The sequence below is a fragment of the Terrapene carolina genome, unplaced genomic scaffold, assembly GCF_002925995.2.
Source record: "Terrapene carolina triunguis isolate 2854851 unplaced genomic scaffold, T_m_triunguis-2.0 Scaffold374, whole genome shotgun sequence".
Taxonomy (NCBI): domain Eukaryota; kingdom Metazoa; phylum Chordata; order Testudines; family Emydidae; genus Terrapene; species Terrapene triunguis.
Window position 1 is genome coordinate 932,560 of NW_020664725.1, and position 25,567 is coordinate 958,126.

Below are 25,567 nucleotides of genomic sequence, written 5' to 3' on the forward strand. Positions count from 1 at the left end.
CTGAACAAGCGGTGGCCCTAGTTTGAGAACCACTGATTTAGAGTACTACATAGCCTCGTACTTGGCTATTTCTTGTCATTTTATTATAATCATTCAATAGTAATTTGTCAAAAGACAATATGCCAATAAGTATGATTCAAATATTAGTAGGCTAGCTAAAAATTATATACTATTAAATGTAAGAAACTAGCACTAAAGCAACAGTAAGGTTGAGAGATCAAGCATTCAGTAGCAAGAAATCCCAAAGTTGAGGTTGTTCCAGCAATGTTAATAAAAATTGTTTATTGGTGATCTTAGTAACCAAGGGTAATCAGAATGCTGTACAGTTTGAGAACTAGAAAACAGAACACATGTGCAACATGATCAAGTTAATGTGCCCCAGTAATCTTATCTCTTTGGAATTTCCTGACTTCTGAGTGCTTCATCTCTCAGGTTTAACCTGGCTTTAATGCTTTATTTATTTCATTTGCCTTTTCAAGGAATTTTTGAAGGAAAAGGAAGTAAATTTTCCATCTAAAATTTTCCAATTTTTCTAACTGAGAAAAAGAAAACCATAGACAGACTTTGGAACCATCTCTAACTGTCTCCCAGGAAATCTGTCTGTCCTAGTTGTTTAGATTCCCTTATGTGCCACTGCTGCTCCCACATTACCCTGAAGTGTGGTCTTACCCTTCACTCACAGGTGTTAGCAAAACATTCAAAGGAGGCCTAGCATTCTGAAGCACTGAACTCAACTTGGATTTTTAAAATGTGTTGGTTTCAAATTTATTCTACAGCACAAAATATCAACGCATTTTGCAGCCTGAGGCAATAGCCTCCAAGGCATGATGTCAATGCATTTTCCTCTCAGTTACAGTAACTTTCTTTAAAGTATTTGAAGGCATTGCACTAGGAGCTTTACTTGTATCTGTGACCTTCACCCCAGACCACAGCAGCATGCTGACAGCACTTTCTGGGATAGGAGGAGACCTGGTCAAAAATTTTCCAACAGAACAGTTTTCAATTGGAAAATACTGATTTGGCAAAATCAAAACATTTCATGGGAATGATTTTGCTGAAGATTTCAATACGAAATTATCAAAACCTTTTTTTTCAATGAGGTCAAAATGTTTTGTTTCAACTTTTATGTTATAATAAAAGTCAAAACAAGAATGTTGAAATAAAATGAATCACAATGAAACACTTTAACACTGGGGGGGTTTCTAAAAGGGACGCTCTAGTTCAAACAGGTATTAATTCAGGGAAGTTCTCTGGCTTGTGATGTATAGGAAATAGGATCAGCTGACCACAATGATCCCTTCTGGTTTTATAATGGACGAAGCTGTGAAAAACCCTTATCAAAAAATGAAATATTTCATTTCACACAAAAATCAAGATTTTGACTTTTCGTCCCAATTTGGGACAAAACCACATGTTATAAACTTGATGTTTCCCATGGGATGGAAATTCCACTTTTTGACCATGTCAAGATAAACCTTTTTGGGGTTTTGGCTTAGACAAACTTCAACCTCTGCTGAGAAGGATTGTTACCCTCTTGGCTCCCAGAAATAGCAACAGCTCATAATGTCAGTTCAGAGTAAATAAAGCAAAGTTCATTTAACAGGGAAAAACAGAGAAAATCTACAAAAATGACAGTCAAAGGCAAAGCTTCATACCACTGAATAAGAGAACCACAGAGGTTGCAGGGAAGAGAGAAAATCTCTTTTGTGCTGAAGTAGCAGGAGCTCACAGCCTGAGTTCCTGCTTCTGAGCTCCCAGGTCATGTTTCTTGCCTTCCCTTCACCCCCAGCCTCTCCTTTTCTAGCATCCCGACTTTCCCTGCATGGCTCATCCATCCACCTTGTCTGACCAGTTTGGGGGCGATTTAGCTTTCACTCCACCCGCCTCCCAAGAGTCACTGAGCACCACCTTCATGCTCGAGCTCTCTTCAGTAAAACTGCCACTGCTGGGAGCAGTTGTCCACACTTTCAACCTACTGTATCATTCACTTGAGTTACCCGTGTGACGTACGACTCCACTGAGAAGTGATGGGAGGGCAGGGGGCAGATCTGCTGCTGCTCTTTTCCTCTTACAGAGGAGGGTGATGGATCACCTGCCACATTTGCAAGCAATTGGGGGACATCATTGGTCTGAGGCTCTGATGGGAACTTGAGCACCAGAGGCAGTTGGAGAGTGGATATTGGGTCCCACCAATAGTCTTTGTTGGAGAGCCCACAGTGCTGGCCTCAGTCATATGCCCCTACTGCGTTACTTGTGACTGTGTCCTACAAGGGCTGGTGCCATGACACACCAGACACCCCATGAGGTCCTGACCTCCATGCAGGTGCGGCTCTATGTATTTTGCCGCCCCAACCATGGCAGTGAGGCAGGCTTCAGCGGCGTGCCTGCGGGAAGTCCGCCAGTCCCATGCCTTCGGCGTACCCGCCGCCAAATTGCCGCCGAAGCCGCGGGACCGGCAGACCTCCCGCAGGCATGCCGCCGAAGGTAGCCTGACTGCCGCCCTCACGGCGACCGGCACGCTGCCCCCCGTGGCTTGCTGCCCCAGGCACGCACTTGGTGCGCTGGTGCCTGGAGCCGCCCCTGCCTCCATGCCCAATGCTGCGAGCCTCTTGGAGGCTCAGTACATATGTGGCTGGTTACAGCAGCCAGTGGATGAGCTGATGTTCTCTTTACGCCAACACTCCCCCCAGCAGCAGAGAGTTTAATAGACACTGAGTTCAAACCTTTGAAATGTTGTACTTTAGCCATACAAAATGAGGTATCAATTTGGTCTGTCACCCAGGCTTCTCTGCGGCCAGCAAGCAGGCTGAAAGTTTTAATGTGAAAAGTTTTCCCGCTGAAAAATACGCTTGCATCAAAACAGACATTTTTTTATAGGAGAACGTCAGTTCCAATGACAAATTTCCATTTTCCCCACAGGAAATACCAAAATGTACATTTTCATTTAGACTCAGTCATATCATTTCAGCAGCTTGTTTAAAAAAAGACAACAAGATGGCAATTTATGTCAAAATGTCAATTCTCAACAAAACTCTTCATTAGGAAACTTCCTGTGGAAAAACTTTTTGGACCCAAATATGTTCAACTTAACATTTGTGTTTGAAATGTCTGGGGGTGGGGGGATGCTGGTTTTGGGAGCCACTCTAGTAGCCTCTAACTCAGACTGTTAACCGCCCACATGCACCTCAAAGGCAGAGCAGGAAGCAGATCAACTGGCCATCCACAGGACGGTTTTCATGTGTCTTGTCGGTCTGAGCTGTCATTGTTCTCTGCCATTTAACATCTCCCCACCCCTCTCACCTCCTCGACACATTTCCCACAATATTCAGCAATGGACAAAGTGTCCATCAACTGATCCCTCCTGTCTGTGAGAATGAGCTTGGTCTTCCACAAGAGCGGCCCCTATGCTCCACTCCAAGCCGCTATCATCCACAGCTCCTGCACTGTCCTCACTTCATGCTAGCCTGATAAACACTGTCACCTCCAGCCAAGCCAAAGGGGCCTGCTCTTCTTTTAAACACTCTAATTGCCATCTGTCTGAAAGACTATAGCGATGGTTCAGGATCAGGCAGGTACAAGGAGAAGGAGAGCTTTGTGGGGAGGAAACACAGCACAGTTCTCACTTATAAACTTGAAATAAGCTCCTGTACATCATATCCGCTTGTGCCCACCAGTCTCTGCCCTCATTGGAAGCAAGTTTAGTGTTAGAGTAGAGCATTGGTTCCCAAACTGGGGTTCGTGAACCCCTGGGGGTTCGCAAAATGTTACAGGGGGTTCTCGGGAAAAAATTCCCTAATGGCGGACAGAGCTGTCCCTAGGGACCCGGGCAGCACAGGGCCAGCAGCCTGGAGCCCCTGGACTTCCAAGAGCTAAGCAGATCAAAGCAAGCAGATCTACCACACTGAGGAGATTTGAACTTCAAGGACTCCTTATAAGAAATGGAAAGGGAGGTAAATAGACAGCTAAGCTTTGTTGTAACATGTGTTGTTTGCCTGGACTGCTCAAGACTTGAATGCTTGTGTAGGAGGAACTCTTTGAGTTGGCTTCTTAAATACCTTCATGCTGTTTTACATCTGATACTCCTTGATGAAACATAGGAGCCTTATCTTATAACAGGCTTATTCAAAGTGTTACAAGTTACGAAAGTGAGATCTTGGAAGAATGTTGCCATTTTCATAATGTAATAAAAATACTGTAATGATAAATAATAAGTAATAATAAAGTGTGTAATAAGCATGTCATAAAAAAAATTATATTTCCAAGATCACTGCTTTTATAATTTATACTCAGGTAAAGGAGAAAATCCCTGGAAATATTCATTTTTAGGAGGGGGTTCGCGAGACAACATTTTAGCGAAAGGGGTTCACAGGTTGTTAAAGTTTGGGAACCACTGGAGTAGAGGAATGACCCACCTGATGTAAAAGATGGGAGAAATGCACAGGCAGCAGGTAATTAAAAAAATCAATCCCAATTAAGTCTTCATGGACTCCCATAAAGAGGACTCTGCTGGAGCGCTGGCTTGCAGTTGGAGCAAACAGTTTCTGGAACTCCTCTGCCAAACCCTCATGGGATGATTGTTCTATTTGCTTTATGAGCTGCAGCTAAACTGGCTGGACTAGGGCAACAAAGAGCCTGAATCAGTCTCCATGCACTGGAGAGCAGGACAGATGAAGAAGAGGTGGGAAGTAGCACAGCTGAGTTATAAAAGTGAGATGTAAATATCCCCATTTCCCAGGTTCAGCTCTCTGCCTCTCCAGATGGAAACAACAGCACAACTTAGAGGGGATCATTAACGTGTAATGAGTGGGAGCCTAATCATACTCCACTAGGGAATGGTTAGGGGGCACAGAAATCCACATGTGGGACTGGAGTGCTACAGGATTAACAAATCCTGCACTCAGAAGCCACACAGCTCTTCTATGTCTGACCTAATAGCCACAAAATGAGGCATCATTTAACCAACACTGGGCAGGGATGGCTGAGTCTGGGGACTGATCCTGCTTCAATTGAAGTCAATGAGGCAAGATCAGGCCCTTCAAGGCCCTTGAAAGTAGATAGTGTTATTTTACAGTGGGCAAGGTGCTTTACAGAAGACAAAAGGAGATACTGTCCCTAACCCAAAGAGTTTGCAAAACAGTGACTTATTTCAGACTAAGGAAACAACAAAGAAAGAATCCATGTAAAGTCTCCAGAAGCAAGGGGTTCTCATGCTGTAGCCGAACTGAAACACAGAATCATTGTTGCCTTAGAATTGTCTCTGAAACAGGCAGGAAGACGCCTACATTTGGTTACTCTATAAGGTGCCACAGGACTCTTTGTTGTTTTTTACATTTGAAAGCTGCAGTACACAGAGCACAGAATGATGAGACCTCTCCATTACAGAGCTACGTACACCAGTGTGAGGAAGTTCTTGACTGTGAGTTTTTCCACATCCAAACCTTTCCTCAGACACACAGTCAAAGGGAGCTTTGGAGAAGTCATGTAGACTCAGCTTAGGAGACTTTTGCTCCACAGAGTCGTGAATGGATTGCTGTTATCCATAAAGTTGCACTTTGTATCTGGGATAATTAGAATAGAGCTAATCTTCATTTACTGAGTAATTCAAATATAATCAAAATGAGATACTGATGGACTATTCCCCGTTATTCAGCTGTTTCAGAGTCTCGCCTGTGGATGAGGATGACAGAAGGCAGGGAGCTTATCCCACTCTGAGAGACTCAGTGGTAGGTGGCCCCTGACAATGACACCTCCCCAAATTGGGAGACGCCTGGGGCCAAGAGCGGTTCCCCATGCTGTCCAGGTAGGCCCACTTTCCCCCGCCTCCTGTCTACTGCCATGCTGATGGTCCCAGCCAGCAGTCTCTCCTCCTGTGGATGTAGATGGGAACGCTCCTTCCATTCAACTGCAATTTGGTATCTTTGGTGTATACTCTCTATCCACCTTGATGTACTAGCTGGTTTACTCATCAGGCCCTGGTCTTTTACAGCTCCTACCATGGTTCAGATGGCCACACTGGTGCAGGCAGTGGGATGACAGCAATTCTGGGTCACTATGTACAGGGAAGAGCAAGGTTTGCTCTAGATCAGTGGTTCTCAACTTATTTATCATTGTGGGCCACATATGCGGCCCACGTGTTACCTGGGCCGCCGGGGCCGGGTGGCAGGGCAGCGGCAGACCTGACCCCAGCCAAGGACCCCTGGAGCTCGTGGAGCTGGCCGACTGCCTGCCCCAGACCTCAGACCACTCGCGGCTGGCCGGGAGCCCGGGCCCCTGTCCACATGGCTACCCCAGATCCCGCGGGGCTGGCCGGCAGCCTCAACCAGGACCCACACCACGCGGTGTAGGTTGGCAGACTGGACCCCGCCGTGCTGGGTGGCGGGGCAGCCCGGACCCCAACCCCGCCATGCTGGGTGGCGGGGCAGCCCGAACCCCACCGCGCTGGGCAGCCGGGAACCCGGACCCACCTCACGAGCCGGCCTTTAGCACACAGGTGAGCTGGGCCGCAGCTGTGTGCTACTTGGGCCACATGCAGCCCACGAGTTGACAACCGCTGCTCTAGATGGAAAACACAGGGGAGACATTACATCAGGCGCCAAGTGGTAGGAACCATAGGTGCCGAGTTTCTAATCTGCCGGGTAGGGAGGTGTGTGTGTGCTCCACCGTGGCTCCACCAAGGCCCAGCCCCCACTCCACCCCTTCCCCCAATATACCACCCCTGCCCTGCTTCTTCCCACACCTGCCCCGCCACTTCTCCTCTTCCCATCCCCGCATTGCCTCTTCCCTGCCCAGTTCCGCCCCCTCCCCCAAGCGTGCTGCACCCTCGCTCCTCCCCACCAGTGCCTCCTGACACTGTGAAACAGCTGATCCACGGCAGGCGGTAGGCACAGGGAGGGAGGGGGAGGCACTGATCGGTGGGGCCCACCAGCGGGCAGGAGGTGCTGTGGGGAGGGGGAGGTTCTGATAGGGGGCTGCCACCATTTTTTCCCGTGGGCTCCCTGCCTGCTCCAGCACTCACGGAGTCGGCACCTATGGTAGGAACACAGATCCCATGTTGTTCCAACAGGTGGCTGTGTCTTCCAAAGCCACATTCAGAGCAACTGCAAGGTGAGCAAGAAATCGGGGGCAGTGATTGGCTCCCACAAAAAATAACGTTCTTTAAAAAAAATATTTAAATTGCAAAGAGCCCCGCTACTCTGAGATATGATCGAAAGGACCCATCTCACAGCACATATTCACCCCATCAGTATACTCATTCCTCAGCCATAAAAGGCAAATCTTGTTGTGGCACTCGGTACCTCAAAGCAGCACCCTGGAACCCCCATATTCCCCCTCATCATATAATGATGATATATTTCATACAAAGCATGCCATGTAAGGTATCATATGAAAAGTCATTATCTGCTGAAACCCATTGTTCTGTCCAAATATGTATATTGGCAGTGTGTATGGAGTTATGAGATTTTGCTCTATGATGTTACTGAAATGTGTTGCAATTTACAGAATCTTCACTGCTAGTTCTCCAGTGACAACGAAGGAGGTAACCCACTCCCAGAAGGGTGTTAAATGACCATGAATCCGCAGGGGTGTTGTAATCAAAAGATTTGCAATGCTGTAGGAGGACTGCACAAGCATCACACAGTGGGGGATGCTCAACTCTGTGACTCTGCAAAGCCCACCAGGACATGTCTGGGCTAGTGTTTTCCAGGCACAAGGACTGAGGGTATAAAATAAGGGACAGTGGCATCATGCGTTGGCCTTTCTCCTCCCCCACCTACGCTGGAAACAACAAGAACGCTGGGAAGACAAAGACTTTGGCAATGAGTTCCATGAACTAATTGTGGATGATGTGAAAAATATTTCCTTTTATTAGTTTTAAATAAAGCTTGGACAGTTTTGGTGGGAGATAGTGTTTGTTGTTTCTCTGGTACCTTCCAAAATGTAAAACAGCATTACCAAATCTAACATTTTTCAATACAGTATTTGTATTAATCTTGTTTATATTGAGGGTGCTGCAGCTCTCAAATATGACCCAAGAAGACAAAGATGTCTCAACCACCACACACGCCATTTAGGAGTTGATTGTTTAAAATCACCAATCAGTGGCACACTCGGAGAATCTGTGTTATAATACTGGCAATGACCCACCATGCCCTGGGCAGGTGGCCACATTCTGCACAAGCATCAGTTTCTGAGTAGTGCTGTCATGCAGCCCCATGTACAGCCCATTGCAGTAAGCTAGTTTCAATGTGACAAAGGCCTAGAGGAAGGCAGGGAGTTCCCCAAACCTGAAAGGAAAGGTCACTCTTCCAGCCAGATGCAACCCCCCACACACACTTCTTGGAGACAGCAGCTATTTAATCTTAAAAGGGCAGTCCAGGGCCTAACAAAATCTTAGCTTGTGAGCCCGAGTCACTAGTGACAGACCCCCCACTCTCCACGTGCGTGCAGATAGCACGCTTGCCAACTCTTCCATTTGTTTCCTTCAGTCTTGCCTGCGCTGGGCTTCAAACATCTCATCCCTGTTCACACCCCTGGTTCAGGCACACATTGGGTTATCTATTCCCTGCAACCAGGTCTGAAATGATGGAGATTCAGAGCCAGGTGTCATCAAATGCAGAGTACACCACAGATCAGATTTCCTCACTGACTCTCCTAATGGTCTCATATCCATGTTGAGCAGGAGTGTGGCCAAAACTGAACCCCTGCAGTAAACCTCATGAGAAAGCCCTTGGGGCATAAGAAGAAATTGCTTTGGGATTTGCCAGCTAGGAACAAATGGAATCTTTCAAGACCAACTCCATCCACTGCTATTAGTGACAGCAGACAACCCAATAAAATCTCATGGCCAATGGTGTAAAAGGCAAATGACAGATCTAATAAGAGGAGCTCGGACACTCTCTCCTCATCCTTTGTTAGCAGAAGGTCATCCACCAATCCAGTTTGAACCCCGTGCCTAGGACTAAAACCAGACTGAGCTGGGTCCAGGAAATCAGATCATTCCAGAAATTGCTAGAGTTGACCCCTACCATCCTGTCAATGACGTTTTCTAAAAATGGGAGTGTCTGTCCAGATCGATAGCTAGTGAGCTCATCAGCATCAAGCAATGGTTTCTTTAGCTAAGGCTGCACAAGTTTCCCGAATTACTGGGCTGCCTGCTCAGGGGCTGGGAGCCAGGCAGGACATGGATCCAAATCACAGACTTCAGCCTAGGCACCCCTACCACTTGCAGAAGCTCAGTGAGTGAGACTGGCCAAAGCTCAAGCAGAGAAGAATTAGGTCATGACTCTATCTGCCCAGAAGCAGCCTCCTGAATCCAGATATGAAAAACTTTATCTGCAACATAAATTCTTCACAAGGAAACTCAGCTCTGTAACCGCTAGGAGGCAGCATGAATTCACCACCCTGCCACTGGCTCTGAACATATCTGCTGCGCCTCATTTAGTGGCTGCTCTGGTTGTACCTCCCAGACCCTGCACATACACCTTCAAAAATTCTGTGCCGCAATCAGTGGGTTTCAGTTCAAGACCCACCCACTGGTGCCCTCTTGCTTCAGCTACAGCAGGCTACTTGCAACCTATGCTGCACTGTGCAGGCAACGCTGGCAGGGAGGGCATTCAGTTGCCACCAGTGCAGTACAGTCCCCCCCAAACTCCAGCACAATGCTGTGTGGCTGAACAAAACCTTCCTTAGACCCATCTGGAATCCTGGAGGCTCTATCTAGGGTAGCCTGTCAGGACAGCTGCCTGCAGCATGGGAGCATCCCAACTCAAATCATAGGAGATGGTGGCCTGTCCCAGATAAGGGGAATGTTGTCACTACCCACATTCTTACCCCGCTCCCTGTGGTTACTCAAGGTGTGTGCTTTGATTTTCTCACTTGAATCTCAGTAGAGGGGCTAAGGAAACAGTCTATTTATTATACATGTATGCAATGATGACAAATTGCTTCACTCTGTAACACGACAGTCTGCTGATCCTCCATCATTCAGCCCCATCCTTGTATCAAAGCATGTAGGGACAGCACCACGGCAGGTGAGTTCCTGCATCTTAGGTAAGCTGCCAGACAAATTCAGCAGCAAGATTCAGCAGGTGGATCAGCAATAAATACCAGCCGCACAGGCCATCTGTCTTCTCCTTCAGGATTTAGTCCTCAAAGTCCTCCCAGAACAACGTCTCCACCCAGCATACCATTGAAACTGCTCTAAAACCTAAACCCCGGACTGGGCTGTCACCTCAGCCCTGCAGTGACTGGAGTGTGGAGATTACCACACCAAACAGCTCCCCTTCCATCTCTGGTGTTTTCTGCAATCCCCCAGCTCTCATTCCCTCCTCTGAGCATCTGTTCAAAGAGACGGAGGAAGCCAAGCTAGAGTATAATCTCCTGATGACCAGTGGTCACGCTCTCGCTATACCGCCTCACTTCAACTTTTGAGCTCAATTTTTGGCTTTAGGGGATTTTTGAAGATCTCAGGACTGACTCCAAAATCTCAGAAACTTCAAGGATACCTCACCCAGGGGCGCCCATTCTTCACAGCCAAGTAGATTGGAGAAAAGCCTTACTACCTGCCATTGTAGACATGGTGTCACACAGACTTGCCCAGGCACCAGAAGGTGAGCTGCCTGACTGGCCATTCCCTTCCAGGTGCATGGTGACCCAGGGCTCCAGACTCAGGCACACATGGCCACTGGTGTGAGCAGAATGAGAAGTGTGTGGAAGGCTCACTAGTGCAATCACCTTGTTTCTGAACAGTGCAGAGGAAAGGGTCACATTTTGTCCCTTAACTCAGGGCCCTGCAGGAGTTTCCTTACTCCCTGCAGCAGAGGAGCCAACTTTCTAATGTGCTGGGGGGGTGCTCGACCCCTGGCTCTGCCCCCACTCCATCCCTTCCCACCTCCACTCCACCCCTTCCCTTCCGCCCCCTCCCCTGAGCCCACCCCACCCCTGCATGCCAGGGAACAGCTTATTGCAGCAGACGGGAGGAACTGGGAGGGAGAGGTGCTGATCGGCAGGTGCTCAGCACCCACCATTTTTTCCTGGGGGTACTCCAGCCCCAGAGCACCCATGGAGTCAACACCTATGCCCTATAGTGCCTTGCCCCCAACCTCTCCACAGGGCTCCTGACAGCCGTGACCAAGCAGGCTTGTTTTCCAGCTGCACCTGGCCAGAAGGTTGTGAATGTGTCTTTCATAGACTCATAGAATACCAGAGTTAGAAGGGACCTCAGGAGGTCATCTAGTCCAACCCCCTGCTCAAAGCAGGGCCAATTCCCAGACAGATTTTTGCCCCCGATCCCTAAATGGCCCCCTCAGGGATTGAACTCACAACCCTGGGTTTAGCAGGCCAATGCTCAAACCACTGAGCTAGCCCTCCCCCCTCCCCCCTCCACAGGGGCTGTTAGTTGATCTGCCTCTGTCACCTCGAGGCTGGGCCCTGCAATGTGTTCTTGATGGCGCTACACCTTAAGCCTAGCTGAAACTCAAGCTGATGCCGAATGTGCAGGCTGCTTGTAATATGGTGCCTCACGATGGCAGCACAATGCCAGCACTCCATGAGCAGTCTGCCTGTGGCTTTCTGGGTGGAGCTCCAGGTGTTGTCTTTGACCTACAAAGCCCTAATCAGCTTGGTACCTGCCTTCTTGAAAGACCATCTGTCCCTGTGCCACACGGCCGTGGCTGCAGTCAGATGCCCCTCAGTTCAGAAGAGGGGGGGCTGCTTTCCTGTGGAATGCTTCTCCCATACCCAGAGCTGGCTGACCTGGGTGCGTCACTACACCCATGGGACTGAGCGGCCATTGGGGGAGTGCAAAGGCAGCGGAGGGAGGGATTTTTCTTAGGGGAAAGCTGCAATGGGGGGCGTGGGCATATGGCTGGGGACGGCTGAGATGTTGGCGGGGCAGGCAGTTATGCTACAGCTTTAGACAATGCTGTAGACAATTACTGTGTTTTAAGTGTCCCTCCAGGGTGCCCAGAGCTTTGATGCTGGGCTTCCTCTACACTGAAATCGAAATAAATCATGGCCAGGTTGTGGCACACCTGCTGCTCCTGTGCAGGAGCGCAAGGGAGGGCAAGACAACTCTTTACTCCGCAGCACCAGCTACCCGCATCGTGGGGGAGGAGAACAGCCTCCACAGTGGCACTATTCCCTGTCTCTCCCTGCTTCCCTGTGCCACGAGCAAACCAGCTGCCCCAGACCCAGGGCCTTCACAAACCACCCTCCCTGGAGCAGCGGGAGCCAGGCAGCCGACGGTGACTCTCCAAGCTGTGCTCCTGGGGTGCTGTGACAACACGCAGCCCCGCCCTGGGGCTTGTGGCAAAGCCAGAATTCAGTCCTAGTGGTGTAAATTACAGAGAATTTGCCAAAACTCCAGTTTGAACATAATGCCCACAAGTCACTTGTTTTTCAAAATCAGACAAACAATCTCCCCCTGAAAGGAGAAATAAATCAGTGGTGAAGAAAGACACATAAAACAAGTGCCCCGTCAGATCAGTTGTTGCTAAGCAATATATTCCCAGTCTCCAAGAAAGAGAGAGGTCACTGCTCAGCAATAAACTAAGCCTAGAGGACATAAACTCTTGGGCGATGTAGAGACACTTTATAACGGAGAAACATTTTATAACCAAGCGACTCCTTCCTCTTCTGTCTGATGGGCTAATGAAGATGAATGTGTAGGATGCGATGTTGGCACCCAGCTACGGTCTCAGGTCACCCCAATATCTACAGAGCCTCTTGGAGAACATCCATCGTCATTCCCAGCCTCCCCGTGGGAAAGATGCAGAAAGCTCCTGAAGCCAAAGTGATGATCACATCAACAAACTGTATTATAGAACAAACACACAGCATGAGCGGGATCCCTGGAAGTCCGGGCCTTCTTCATGACCAGAACTAACACATGAGAGTTCACCATAACTGGGGTGCACTATAATTACTCCGCTGCATCATCCTCCAGCATTCATGAACTGAAGGCACTGTTTGTGCAAGACCTCCCTCCCCCATCCACATGTAATGGGGAGAGAGATTAGCAGCCAATGCCCAGTTTGAACATAATCTCCACAATTCCCTTATTTCTCAAAATCAGACGAACAACCCCCCTTACTCTCCTCCCCTTCTCTACAACCTTGCAGAAGACTCCCGTGGCTTCAATGATCCACACAGATCCTTCCTCCACTAGCCCTGCAGAGACTCTCCAGAAAGATTACAGCCTCAGGACACTCTCCACACTTAACTGGATTCCCAGGGTAGCATCTGGCTCTGGAAACCCCATCAATGGAGAGCAGAGAAGGGAGAGTTAGACATAGAGCTAGCCTGGAAGCATGGGGTCTCTAAATGGCTGGGCCTGGCCTCAAGCTAACCCCCAGGGAACCCAAACTAGAGCAAGCACCAGCAAACATGCTCTAGGGAACCATCTCACAGTGACTCCTGGAGCTTGTTCCTGCACCAATATCTACTATCAAGAAGTATCCCTAAAAGTTCTTGGCTATTATGGCTAGTCTGCTCCTTCGGAGGCCCCCAAATAACTGAGGTACTTTACTGCAGAGACGCTGCCATAAACAGCAATGGGTGTCTTTTGCTTAGATCATGCAATGGGATACTATAGGACAAAGACAGCCACCTGCTTGGTCTTGTATACAGCTGTTCATTTAGAACAAGCACAAGTTCACGGTCTGGAAGACTACGTCCAGGAGCGAGCTCTATAGCGCAGAGGATAAGCCACGACTCCTAATCTTAGTTACACATTCCCAGTGCCTGGTGTTCTCGCCCACTCTGACAAGTGAGTGAGCAAAGCAACACACAGAATTGCCATCGCTAATTGACATGAGCCAGGCACAAAGGACCTGGGATGGGGAAAACCCTACAAATGATTCCAAAGATTCAGGCCCCAAGGAATTCTGTTTTAAGCTTACAAGTCCAGTCAATCATAATACTGTGCCAGACATTGTCATTACCAGCCACCAGAGTCAGAGAAAAGAGAGGCACTGAGATTTTATCAAAGACCTAGAGGTGAATTATGACAGCCCAAGACATGGGAGCAGAAATGAAGAATCAAGCAATCATCTGTACCAATCCACATAATACCCTAGAAGTCACCACCAGGATATTTTAACACTTCAGCAAAGAAGAGTTGCACATCGAGATGGCCAGCTACAGAGGAGGACACAAAGGTCTAAGAATACAGGAATGTACATGGGGATGGAGGAACATTTCAGAAACGTAATCCTTCCATTGGCTGCTGTTCTAGAACTACCAAAGAATAACATGGTAGCAGCTCATCTCTGAGTCCTTCACACAATCCTGTCCTTTTCCAGGGCGTTTATGCATATCACACCATTAGTATTACGACTGATTTTAGGTAGATGTGCAGAAGTTTCTGTTTCTTATTTTTCTGTTGAGCTGGATACTCAAGAAATCATGCATATGTACCACACGGACAAATGGACAGACAGATGTGACTGCCAAAATGAGGTGCCCTGCAAGTTACAATCTTCACTCACTAACTCCATCAGCACTGAAATCAGCAAGGCATAAGGTGGCAGGGCTCAGTATGCTTCTTGCTCAGCCATCTGCATGATGTTATATGATATCAGGCTAGCCATTCTTATGATTTATTCAAATGCTCATTACAGTCAATCTATTTTTACACAGAGGTGATGATATTCGCTGATAACGGTTAATCATTTATAATTCCATGGACTAGTTAGATGCCAATGTACTATTAAAGGGAATTCTACCAGGCGCCTTCAGAGATGCAGCAAATTGCCAAAAACTGAGTTTCGAATATACCTTGGGAGGGCTTAAAACTCCACATAAGGAAGTCAATCTTGGCTGACGCCCACCGAACAAACTCAGCCATCTACACTCATCCCATCATGGGAGAGAACGAGCGCTCAGCTAGCCCTTGCAGCAGGAGAGACAAGGCGGCGGCGGCGATTGGCAGCGGCAGTTCAGCGGCAGGTCCTTCGCTCCTAGAGGGAGTGAGGGACCTGCCGCCCCCGAATTGCCGCAGGTGCCGCCCCTCTCCCTTGGCCGCCCCAAGCACCTGCTTGTTAAGCTGGTGCCTGGAGCCGGCCCTGCTCTTTGCTGTTTTACCAACCTCTTCTCCTCTCCATCAGTCACCCATCTCTACTGCACCAAGCCACGCTGGGTGAGGTCCCCATGCCAAGGAATGCCACACAGATGGGTGGGCTTTTATAAGACTGTTTCTTGTGATTCTGACCTGTGGCTGGCAGGGGTGTTTGCCTGCGAGCAGGTGTGGCCAGGAGATGTAACTTTTTCTGTAACCACAGGGGCGGTTGTATATAAACCGTGCAACAAGCAGCCAAGTAAATTATCCACAGGAGGTGGCCTAGTCCCTTCACATACACACAAATGTCGGAACAGGGCAGGCCAGAACCTCTGTTCAGTGAAAATGGCAGGGCCTGGCCCTTCACCTCCACACAGAGAGGAAATCTTTCTGCTACATGTGTCAGGTTCAGACTAGTCAAACTTGTGCCAACCATGTACTGCAGTAGAGTAATTACACACATAGTATATGAAGTCTACCTTAAAGCACAATCAATAAAGACTAATTAAATAGAATGTCATATTACAGGGCTCCTTTGTCACATTCAGACTAATCTAATTAGAATTTCACTGTATTTTAAATCCTGACTAGTTCATTGTTAGATGTTTCATTACACAGTGCAGTGCAGCCAAATATCAAATTTCTGGCTTGATCTTTAACCCATAACCTCAATGAAAGACAGGAGAAAATGCCAATCAAAGTTACTTACAGTTCAGGGACTCTTTCAGTGGATCAATGTGAAGGATAGAGGAGCCTCAGGATCCAACCCCAGACGGTACCTGCTGATATTTTAAAAACGGTTTTTGTTAGAGAGGAAATTACTAGAATGAGAGCAGACGTCAGAGCAAAAATTAACACCCTGGGATGGATCTGTGAGGTGGGATAAACTCAACATGGAGCTCAGTTCCTAGGCTCAAAGTATGCACGTGTTGTGCTGTAAATCAGCTGACCAGGACGCAAGGGCTACAGGGAGCAAACTGCCACATACATCCCAACCACCCCTCCTGCAGGGAGCAAGCTGCGCCCCCAACACACTCTTCTGGGTAGCGCTATAATTGTGCCCTTAAAGTAGAAATGGGTGAAAGTAAGAATTTCTTAATTAAATTAGGGCAATGTTGCCGTCCTGACAATTTCTGTGCATTTTGGAGGCTAAAAACACCCTGTGTTAAAAGAATATTATTCAAGTTGCAAAATCAAAAACTCAAAAGTTAGGAAATGCAAGAACTAAGGTTGCCCAGACAACGCTAATTTGCCCCCCTCATGTATATGCATTAATTATGTTAGTTACGTGATCACATACTAGTTCTTCCACAGGACTTCTCATTTAGTGCACAGGCCTATTTGGTCCCCATGTACATGATGGATCCTTGAAAGGGGTCCATCTAGTAAACTAGAAAGGGTCTCCCCCTCTTCAGACAGGAATGACCAGGAAAAACCACAGGGATCAACAGATTCCAGAGGACAACAAATGAAAGAACAGAACAGGAGTGAGGTCATAGGTTTACAATCAGGATTCCAGAAGGAGACACCAAGCAGAGAACCCCAGACATCCCCTGCTCCTTAATTTGTGCAACTCCATAAAGCGCACGTTGCTGGGTCTAATCTGGAGATGCCAAAGGCCTGGATCATTGGAGCGAGGCCCTCACACCTTTCCTGACAAGGGCAAATGAAAGACACTACTGGTCACCACTGCTACCTGAGCAACTAGGAACAACTGAGGACCCAATATTGCTCCCGCAATTGCAACCCCCTAAAACAAGTGATGGGCAACACCTCAGTTGAGGAGACTCCCCTAATCTCCACCATTTCTTACACTTTCTTCCCCAATCATCATGCATTCTCTTGGTCTTCACTGGCTCAAACCTCAGCCATGTAGCCCTCCTACAACCCCCAGATGCTCAACTACCTGGTTAGGTCAGAGAGAAGAGACATAGTGCTGAGTGTCACCAGCATTTTTCGCTCTTCCTCCAAGGCCAGCTGGTGGGAATCCTGGAGTACGAGGCTACACACAGGGAAACCATTCCCAACAACATTCTTTTAAAACTCTTCAAACCCTTCCAGAGTAGCTCTTGGTAATGCAAGGTGTGCTCTGCAAAGAATTCTGCTGGGGCTGGGAGGGACAAAGGTTTCCTTGGGGTATTTGTGATGCTTTGCAAATAGGAAACACTATCCAACTGAATTTATCTGCCACATAGGCACCTTGATGCACAATTCAAGATGAAGAGAGGCTATGAAGCACAGAGATAGTTCATCAGCTAATCATCCTCAGAAATTAGCCACTGAAATAAATGTAAGTATCTTCTTGATGGAGGAAGCCTGTACACATGTAGGGTTGCCAAGGACTTTCTAATTGCACAAAACTAAACACCCTTGCCCTGCCCCTGCCCCACCCCTTCCTTGAGGTCACACCCTTTCTCTGAGGCCCTGCCTCCACTCACTCCAGCCCCCCTCCCTCTGGCACTCACTCTCCCCCACCCTCACTCACTTTGACTGGGCTGGGGCAGGGGTAGGGTGACCAGATATCCTGATTTTATGGGGATAGTCCCTCTTTTGGGGTCTTTTTCTTATATAGGCTCCTATTACCCCCCACCCCCTGTCCCGATTTTTCACATTTGCTGTCTGGTCACCCTAGGCAGGGGGTTGGGGTGCGGAAAGGGAGGGGGCTCAGGGTCGGGGTTGGGGTGCGAAAGGGGGTGTGGGTGCAGGCTCTGTGAGGGAGTTTGGGTGCGGGAGGGGGTTCTGACCTGGGGCAGGAGGTTGGAGTGTGAGTGTGGGGTCTTGGAGGGAGTTAGGGTGCGGGAGGGGGTTCTGACCTGGGACAGGAGGTCAGGGTGTGGGTGGGGAGTCTGGGCGGGAGTTAGGGTGTGGAAGGGGGTTCCAATCTGGGACAGGAGGTTCAGGGTGTGGGCTCCAGCCGGGCGGCGCTTACATCAGGCGGCTCCTGGTTGGTGGTGCAGCGGGGCTAAGGCAGCCTCTCTGCTTGCCCTGGTGCTGCGCAGCTCTCGGAAGCAGCCGGCATGTCCAGCCCCTAGGCGGAGACATGGCCAGGTGGCTCTGCTCAGTGCACACTGCCCATGTTCGCAGGCGCCGCCCCCACAGATCCCATTGGCTGGGTTCTCACACAATGAGAGCTGCGGAGCCAGCGCTGGGGGCAGCATGCAGAGCTTCCCTGATCGCCCTTGCGCCTAAGGGCCAGACATGCCGGCCGCTTCTGGGGAGCTGCATGGAGCCAGGGCAGGCAGGGAGCCTGCCTTAGCCCTGCTGCACCGCCAACCGGACTTTTAACAGCTGGTCAAAAACAGACGCCTGGCAACTCTATACACATGGCACAAGAGACACCAAACAGAAGAGACACATGGCTCCTCTCCCTTTAACCTCTGAGCATTGGAAGGATTAAACAGGAAGAAATGAGGGAAGAATATCCTTTTGTAGTTTATTTCTTCCTGTTGTCCCAAACTCCCTTTGGAAGCTACACTTACGGTACATCGGCACTGCTGTGATTGATGCAGCCGTGTCAATTTAGGGGGCCGCTAAATCAATCGCAGAGTGCTCTCCCGGCGACTCCAGTACTCCACCTCCCCGAGAAGAGTAAGGGAAGTCAGCGAGAGAGCGTCTCCCGTCGCCCCAGCGTGGTAAGTCGACCTAAGCTACGTTGACGTTATTCACGTAACTGGAGCAGCGTAACTTAGGTCGACTTATCATGGTAGTGTAGATCAGCCTCTGTCTCAACTGGCTGCAACTATGTAACCTCCCAAATGCTAAGTGGAGCCTCCTCTTTGCTGTTCGTACTGCACATGAGAGATGAGAGCTCCTTAACATTGCTGCCAAATCACATTGCACAAATTCAGGGAGCTTCAGAACCACGTGAGGGAAGAATGTCCTTGGGTCAGGAAGAACAAGTCAATGAAGGTCTTTGCCCTTTTCTCTTTACAGGAGCACAGGCCTGTGGAGCTGTGCAACTCCCCAGGACTGACACAGTAGACTGCGTCACATTCTCCTTTGTAGGAACACGTTGCTGGCTATTTCGCGGCCAGGACAGAGCCCACTACCACCTCCGCCAGCTGCTACTGTTACCTGAGTAGCAGCAGCTGAGGTCTCCAGAGGGCAGCTGCTTCCAGAGTCAGACAGCAGAGCTTTGTGCAAAGGGAACCCAGAAGGGGCCTTTCTTCTTATTCAGCTTTGCAAAAAATAATAAATAAAAATATACCCTCACTAAGCCTAGCAACGTTCCAGAATAGAGACAGGGAGCTGACTCACATCCCCCTTTGGAGAGAGCCCACCTTTTATTCCCGGTGTTTCCCTTTGGAAACACAGAGAACGTTGCTAGTTTTCCCTTAGTGCAGCTTCACTGGCTAAATCGCAGGACTCCTGATTTGCTCCAGCATCTGTGATAGGAGATTCAGGTTCAGTTTCAAATGCCAGAACACAACAGGAATAGAATAGCTCTTTAAACATAGAATGTAGTGTAACAAAGGGCCCTGCGGATTCCTTACTTACCCTCTCTGTGGCTAGGAGAAAGACACATGAAGGAGCACATAGCCACATCTTTCCATCTCTTTGCAGGTTGTGCAAAATTACAACATTTCGATCAATTCTACGTTCTAGCTGCAAATAGAGAGGCTTTCAGACAAAGGTAAATAATATGCAAGACGCAATGTGCTATTTCAGAGTCCCATAACATAGGCGAATTGGCCAGTGTGAGGCTGTTCACATCAGCTCTAGACAAAGAAGCTGAATGAGGTCTCAGAAATGGAGATATATGGAGAGAGGGAATGTGGCCAAACTTTACTCTTTGTCCCCAGTTTAATAAGCCGTTAGTGAAATTACCAGTTACGGGAAAGCACTCCATTATTTTCTCATTTATTCATGGCACTTTGTCCCATAGAGGGATGCAAAATGACAAGGAAGCAGCACTACCTGAAAAGGGCAAAAAGCTCTGCAAAGGTACCAGAAGTTTAGCTGCTCCCCAAGACCCTTGTAAAAGGCAAGAATCCCCCAACTCCAGCTCCAACACACTATTCCATACTTTTAGGGCAAGTAGGTCACTGTCATGAGACACTGAGTGTCCTCTGTATGCACAGTAACAGTGTGACCACCACACTGAGCAGAAGTCTTCACTGAGCTGCTAACAGTGACACTCAGGTCTGTGTAGTAATGCTTAGTTTAGAACCCAGCAACTTGTATGACCGGTTTGGATTATTCCTTCCCATTTGCATTACTTTGCTTTTGCCAACAACTCATTTCCTCTGTCTTCTGGCTGCCCATGCATCTAACTTGGGCCTTTACCCAGCAAGGCACACGCATAACTTTCAGCCCCTCTGGAGTTACACTGACCTCAGTGGAATTACTCATGGGCATAAATTCACACACATGCTTATGTGCTTTGCTAGAGTAGGGCCTTGGTCAGGCCCAGCCTTCTCCATTCTTGACTAATCTAAATAATTTTGTGTCACCTGCAGATTTTGCCATCTCATTTGTTCAGTTTCTTTTTCAGACCATGATACAAATATTAAACCAAACTGATGTGAGACCAGCACCCTAGGGCACCCATCTTTAACTTTGTATTACGTTGGAAATTGTCCATTTAGTCCTGCTCTTTTTCTTTCTCAGATCCAGTTTCTAATCCATGGTTGTACTTTAGCTCTCATCCCATGATTAGTTACCTAATTTTAGTAGCTTCTTGGAGGGGCCATTGAAAGCAGACATAAATGACATTAAATGGTTCTCCTTTAGCCATTATTTTGTTGACATGCTCAATAATTCAACTAGATTAAAGCATAATTTTCCTTTACAAAGCCATGGTGCTTTATCATTATCATATCCTATACACCTAGAAGTTTTATAATTCTATTATGAATCATCATTTCAGCCCATTTTCTTGAGTCTGAAATAAGTTGCGCTACTTTGTAATCCTCAGGACTTCCCCAAGCGTCTTTTCTGTACACTTTCCATTCTCCTATACTCCAGTATAATAGGGGATGTTAATACGTGATTGCAAGTGGAATTTTCAAAAGCTCCTAGGTGAGTTAGGAGCACATGTCCCATTGACTTTCAATGGGATTTGTGCTTCTACCACACTAGATACTTTTGAAAATTCAACCTTGCATATTTTGTTGGCAGCTGAGAACCTTCAGCCTGGAATTCCCATAGACCTCTTCACTGTCCCATCTGGTCCTGAGGACTTGCTGCTCTTAAATTTATCATTTTCATCCAGCACCTATTCTTGTGACGCCTCAGTCTCGGACAGTGCCTCATCTTCATCACCACAAAAGGACAGGTCTGGTGAAGACTGATGCAAAGAAATCAGTTGGCATCTCAGCAATGTCACTATCTGCTTGGTTGCTTCTTTTACCTCCAGACAGTCCAGGAACCCCACATTTCCTCCCCGGGTGCTCTGCTTCTGATGTACATACAGAATAGCTTGTCTTTATTTGTCTCTTCGCTATTTAGATTCTGTCTTTATCCTGCTTACTTTCTTCTTACATTTTACCCACCATAATTCAGATTCCTTTCTATCAACTTAACTTGGGCTGGGTTTTCAGGAGATGAGGGTTTCAAGACTGGATGCCTTCTGTAAGATATGCTTCAGCCTAACACAAGCTATTGGGCTCAATAGTGGGAAAACTGGAGGGAATTCTCTGCCCTGTGTTATACAGGACGTCAGACAGATTATCTAAGAATCCCCTCTGATGTTAAAATCACTGATGTTTGCAGTGTTAAAACCTATGAGATTTATAGATTCATTTAAAATACAAGGGATGGAGCATGAAGGTGACACCTTGAACATGGATCCAACAGTTAACCCATGTCAATGTCACTTTAACATGAACATGTCATGATGTGTATACACCCCATGCTGGTTCAGCAGCCAAAGGGTTAACAAATCACCTGCCTGCCTGCTCAGTTAACGCTGAGTGACAGCCCAACTGTGAGCAGAAGGGCTGTGAGTAGAAGGGCTGCAAAGCAGGAGGGCCAGGGATGCAGAGAGGTTACCATACATCCAGGTTTTCCAGGACATCGCCTCTTTTTTGAGGCTCTGCCCTCTGTCCAGGCAGATTTTTCAAATAACAGGCAATGTCTGGGATTTTTGCAGAGCAGATGTTGCAGCTCAGAAAGAGCCCCGATTGGTCCACTTCCTGATTGGTCCCTCCCCTGCAGCCACAGCTGATTGGTCCCTTCAGAACCCGGCTCCCAGCCCTGGAGAGGGGGGTCCCACAAGGACGCATCGACTGATGGGCTGTCACTGTGTCCTGGGCTTGTGCCAGCTGCCCTGCCACTGTAACAGGGAGAGACACTGCCCCCACCTCCAGTAAGTGTCCCGCCTCAGGTACCCCCCAGCTCTCCCTCCCCCCCTTCCGTAGCCCTCCCCTCCCTGGCAGTGTTCTCTTTTTGGGAACCTGAAATATGATAACCTTCCCTCCAGTAGACTGGGGAGCAGCTGCCAGACACCAGCCTGCCAAAGAGGGAGAAGCAGGCCAAGAGGGTGGAGAAGCCTACAGAAGAGGGGAGGTAGGAAGTTGCTCAGGGAGCAGCCAGGGACTGAGAAGGACTGGCTCTGGCTGTTCCAAACAAGGGTCCTGAGCTGCAACCCAGTCAGGTGAGCTGGCCTGGGTTCCCCCATCTCCTCCAGCTAGGGGCCTTTGGAGCAGGACTTTAACCCAGGAGACCCAGGGCTGAGTAGCACCCCGCTAGGACCCTGGAACTTTTGACTCCACACCATCCTGAAGGAGGCAGAGACTATCGAGGACCCAGCCAGGAGGGCTCAGCTCAACAAGGACGACATATGCCGAACGGTGCATGGGGACATAAGGGGGATGGAGCCAGGTTGGTGTAGCTTCCAGTCTTGCCACAAGGGGGTGCTAACAGACAAAGGCCCCCATATTACAGAACAACAATTACAGCAAGAGCAGCAGCACTTAGACTGTAAGTGTTTGGAGTAGGGACCATCTTTCTTATGTGTTCGTACAGCTCCTAGCACAATAGGGTCCTGGTCCCGGATGGGGGCTGCTGGGCATTACTGCAATAATAATTGTACAGCGGGGCAAACTCATTTTATTCATGTGGAACCCACTCAGACATCCTGGGTTCGAACATTTGTTTTGACCTCAAGTGCAAATTGCTTTGCATTCTGCTTAGGAAAGGCTGAACAAAGGAACAGAGAGGAGATCGAGTGAAAATCATAGATCCAGTCACTGTACTGTCTGCACACTTGTGCCAGCCTAGCTCCTGAGCATGTTGTCCCGCCCAACCAGAGAACAAACCCTTTGGCGAGTGAAAACCCACATTTCTAAGTTGGCACACCCCTGGAAAAACAACAAAACCGGGGTTGAATTACAGGAGTGAAAGGTTGGAGAATTCAGACTTGTTTAGTGGATCCAAAAATGGCCTCTGATGTTTGCAAACCCTGAGATTCCAAGGGGGCTCAAATCACTTCACCAGGGTGCAGACAACGGGCAGCCAAGCCCCAGTGGGACAGAGATGAGCAGGAGCTGGGGAGTTGTATTTTCACCTGGTTTTCAGTTACAGGCTCATTTCCCAGTATAGCCGGAGCCAATGACGGGCTTGCAGATTACTAGCACACATGAAAATGCTCAATTGCATACTCCTTTTTTACCTGAAGATTGGATGATGAGCAAAACAGTAGCTATAATTACAGGTAATGGGGAAAAGAGATTCAACCCCCAAAAAGATGATCCAGAGATAATCTACGTTCACTGATTACAAAGTTAAAGTTGTTCTTCTTTAGCATTTATTAATGCTTGTGAGGCTAAGTTACGACAGCGATAAGCACCACAGGAAAACCCAGGAGGAAAGTTTGTATTTGGTGCATTGTTCAGGAGGCCGTAGAAAAGGCAGGCACTGCACACAGAATGGGAAGGATGAAAAGAAATCGTGAACAGCTGCCTCATTCCACAAGCACTGTCACTGCTGTGTACTGAATGAGGCATGGGGCCTGTGGAAAAACTATGATGTGACCTGGTAACTGAAAGCTGCCTTGTAATGCATATGCAGAAGGGGACAGAGTTAAGGATGCAAAGGTCACCTTAATTCTGCCATTTCTTCACTTTTGAGAGCTTGAGGGCTGGTCTATACTTACCCGTTAGTTCAACGGCTGGCAATCGAACTTCCGGGTTCGATTTATCGCGTCTGGTCTGGACGCGATAAATCGATCCCGGAAGTGCTCGCCGTCGACTGCGGTACTCCAGCTCGGCGAGAGGAGTACCGCGGAGTCGACGGGGAGCCTGCCTGCCGCGTGTGGACCGCGTCTGAACCGCGGTAAGTTCGAACTAAGGTATGTCGACATCAGCTACGTTATTCACGTAGCTGAAGTTGCGTACCTTAGATCAAATTGGGGTGTTAGTGTAGACCAGGCCTGACTTTCCATTCTTTGAATGTAGTTCTTTTGTATGCAATATTGTTACAGTTGTCTACGTGTTTCTATTCTAAAGAATCCTGTTGCACTTGCTTATAACATTAATCAAAATTTCACCTTTCAGGCTGTAGTTTTCTGAAGCTTCCAAAATTTTCTCTCCAAATGCAATTTTTCTTGAAAGTTTGAGCAAAAATGGCTCCCCTGTTTTTGTGTCTCAAGACAGTAAAATTATTAATAAATAATTCACCAAAAAAACAATTTGCACACAGCTACTACATTGTCAACTGTTTGGGGTAGAAATCTGAAATTGGACAATGAAATAAATAAATGGAGATTTACCTATCTCCTAGAACAGAAGGTCATTGAGTCCAGCCCCCTGCCTTCACTAGCAAGACCAAGTACTGATTTTGCCCCAGATCCCTAAGTGGCCCCCTCAAGGATTGAACTCACAACCCTGGGTTTAGGAGGCCAATCCTCAAACCACTGAGCTATCCCTTCCCCCTTATTCCCACAGATCCCAATGAAGATGTGTTTCGGTTTGGCTGAGTTATAAAGGTTTAACACACACACACCATATTCTGCACACACGTGACATTTTTAATGACAATGTTGGATATTAGCAACAATCTCCCAACATTCAGTAGGCACCGGACATGCAGCGGAACCCTATGTGGAATTTTTGATCTCGGAAGCTGAATGTGGAATACAGCAGAGCGCCTCACCACATCCCACTGCTAGTTTTACCTCGCTGAACTCGGCTGTTCTTTTGTACATAAAATTCTGCACGGGTGGTGGGAGAAACTCCATTTTCCTGCTTGGTTTCCATTACTTTAATTCCCAAATTAAGGTTGCAAAGAGGGTCCCACTATAAGCCAATTTGCACCCTCACTCTATCTCACAGGAAAAAGATTTGCCCCTCCAAAGTTTGTGATTACTCTTCGCAAAGAGGAGATTTTTTCCTTCAATTTTAAGTAATCTAATCAAATGTTTTGGAAGGTAAAACTCATTAAATATAGTAATTTATTTGAAATAATTATCTATTTTCTCAAACTTCAGGATGGGAAGGTTTATATCATTAAAACCTGTCTCTGTGTGTGTGTGTGTGTGTGTGTGTGTGTGTGTGTGTGTGTGTGTGT

At 47.9% G+C, this 25,567-nt stretch overlaps 1 protein-coding gene across 3 annotated transcripts in view; it reads right to left on the minus strand.

Annotated features, from left to right (window-relative positions):
* Positions 1–25,567, minus strand: part of PKNOX2 (PBX/knotted 1 homeobox 2) — a 676,497-nt gene that overhangs the window by 572,407 nt on the left and 78,523 nt on the right. For all 3 annotated transcript variants that reach the window (XM_026657858.1, XM_026657861.2, XM_026657857.2), the window contains exon 2: positions 15,768–15,840. The gene's annotated coding sequence lies outside the window, so the exon portion shown is untranslated. The remainder of the gene's footprint in view (positions 1–15,767; positions 15,841–25,567) is intronic.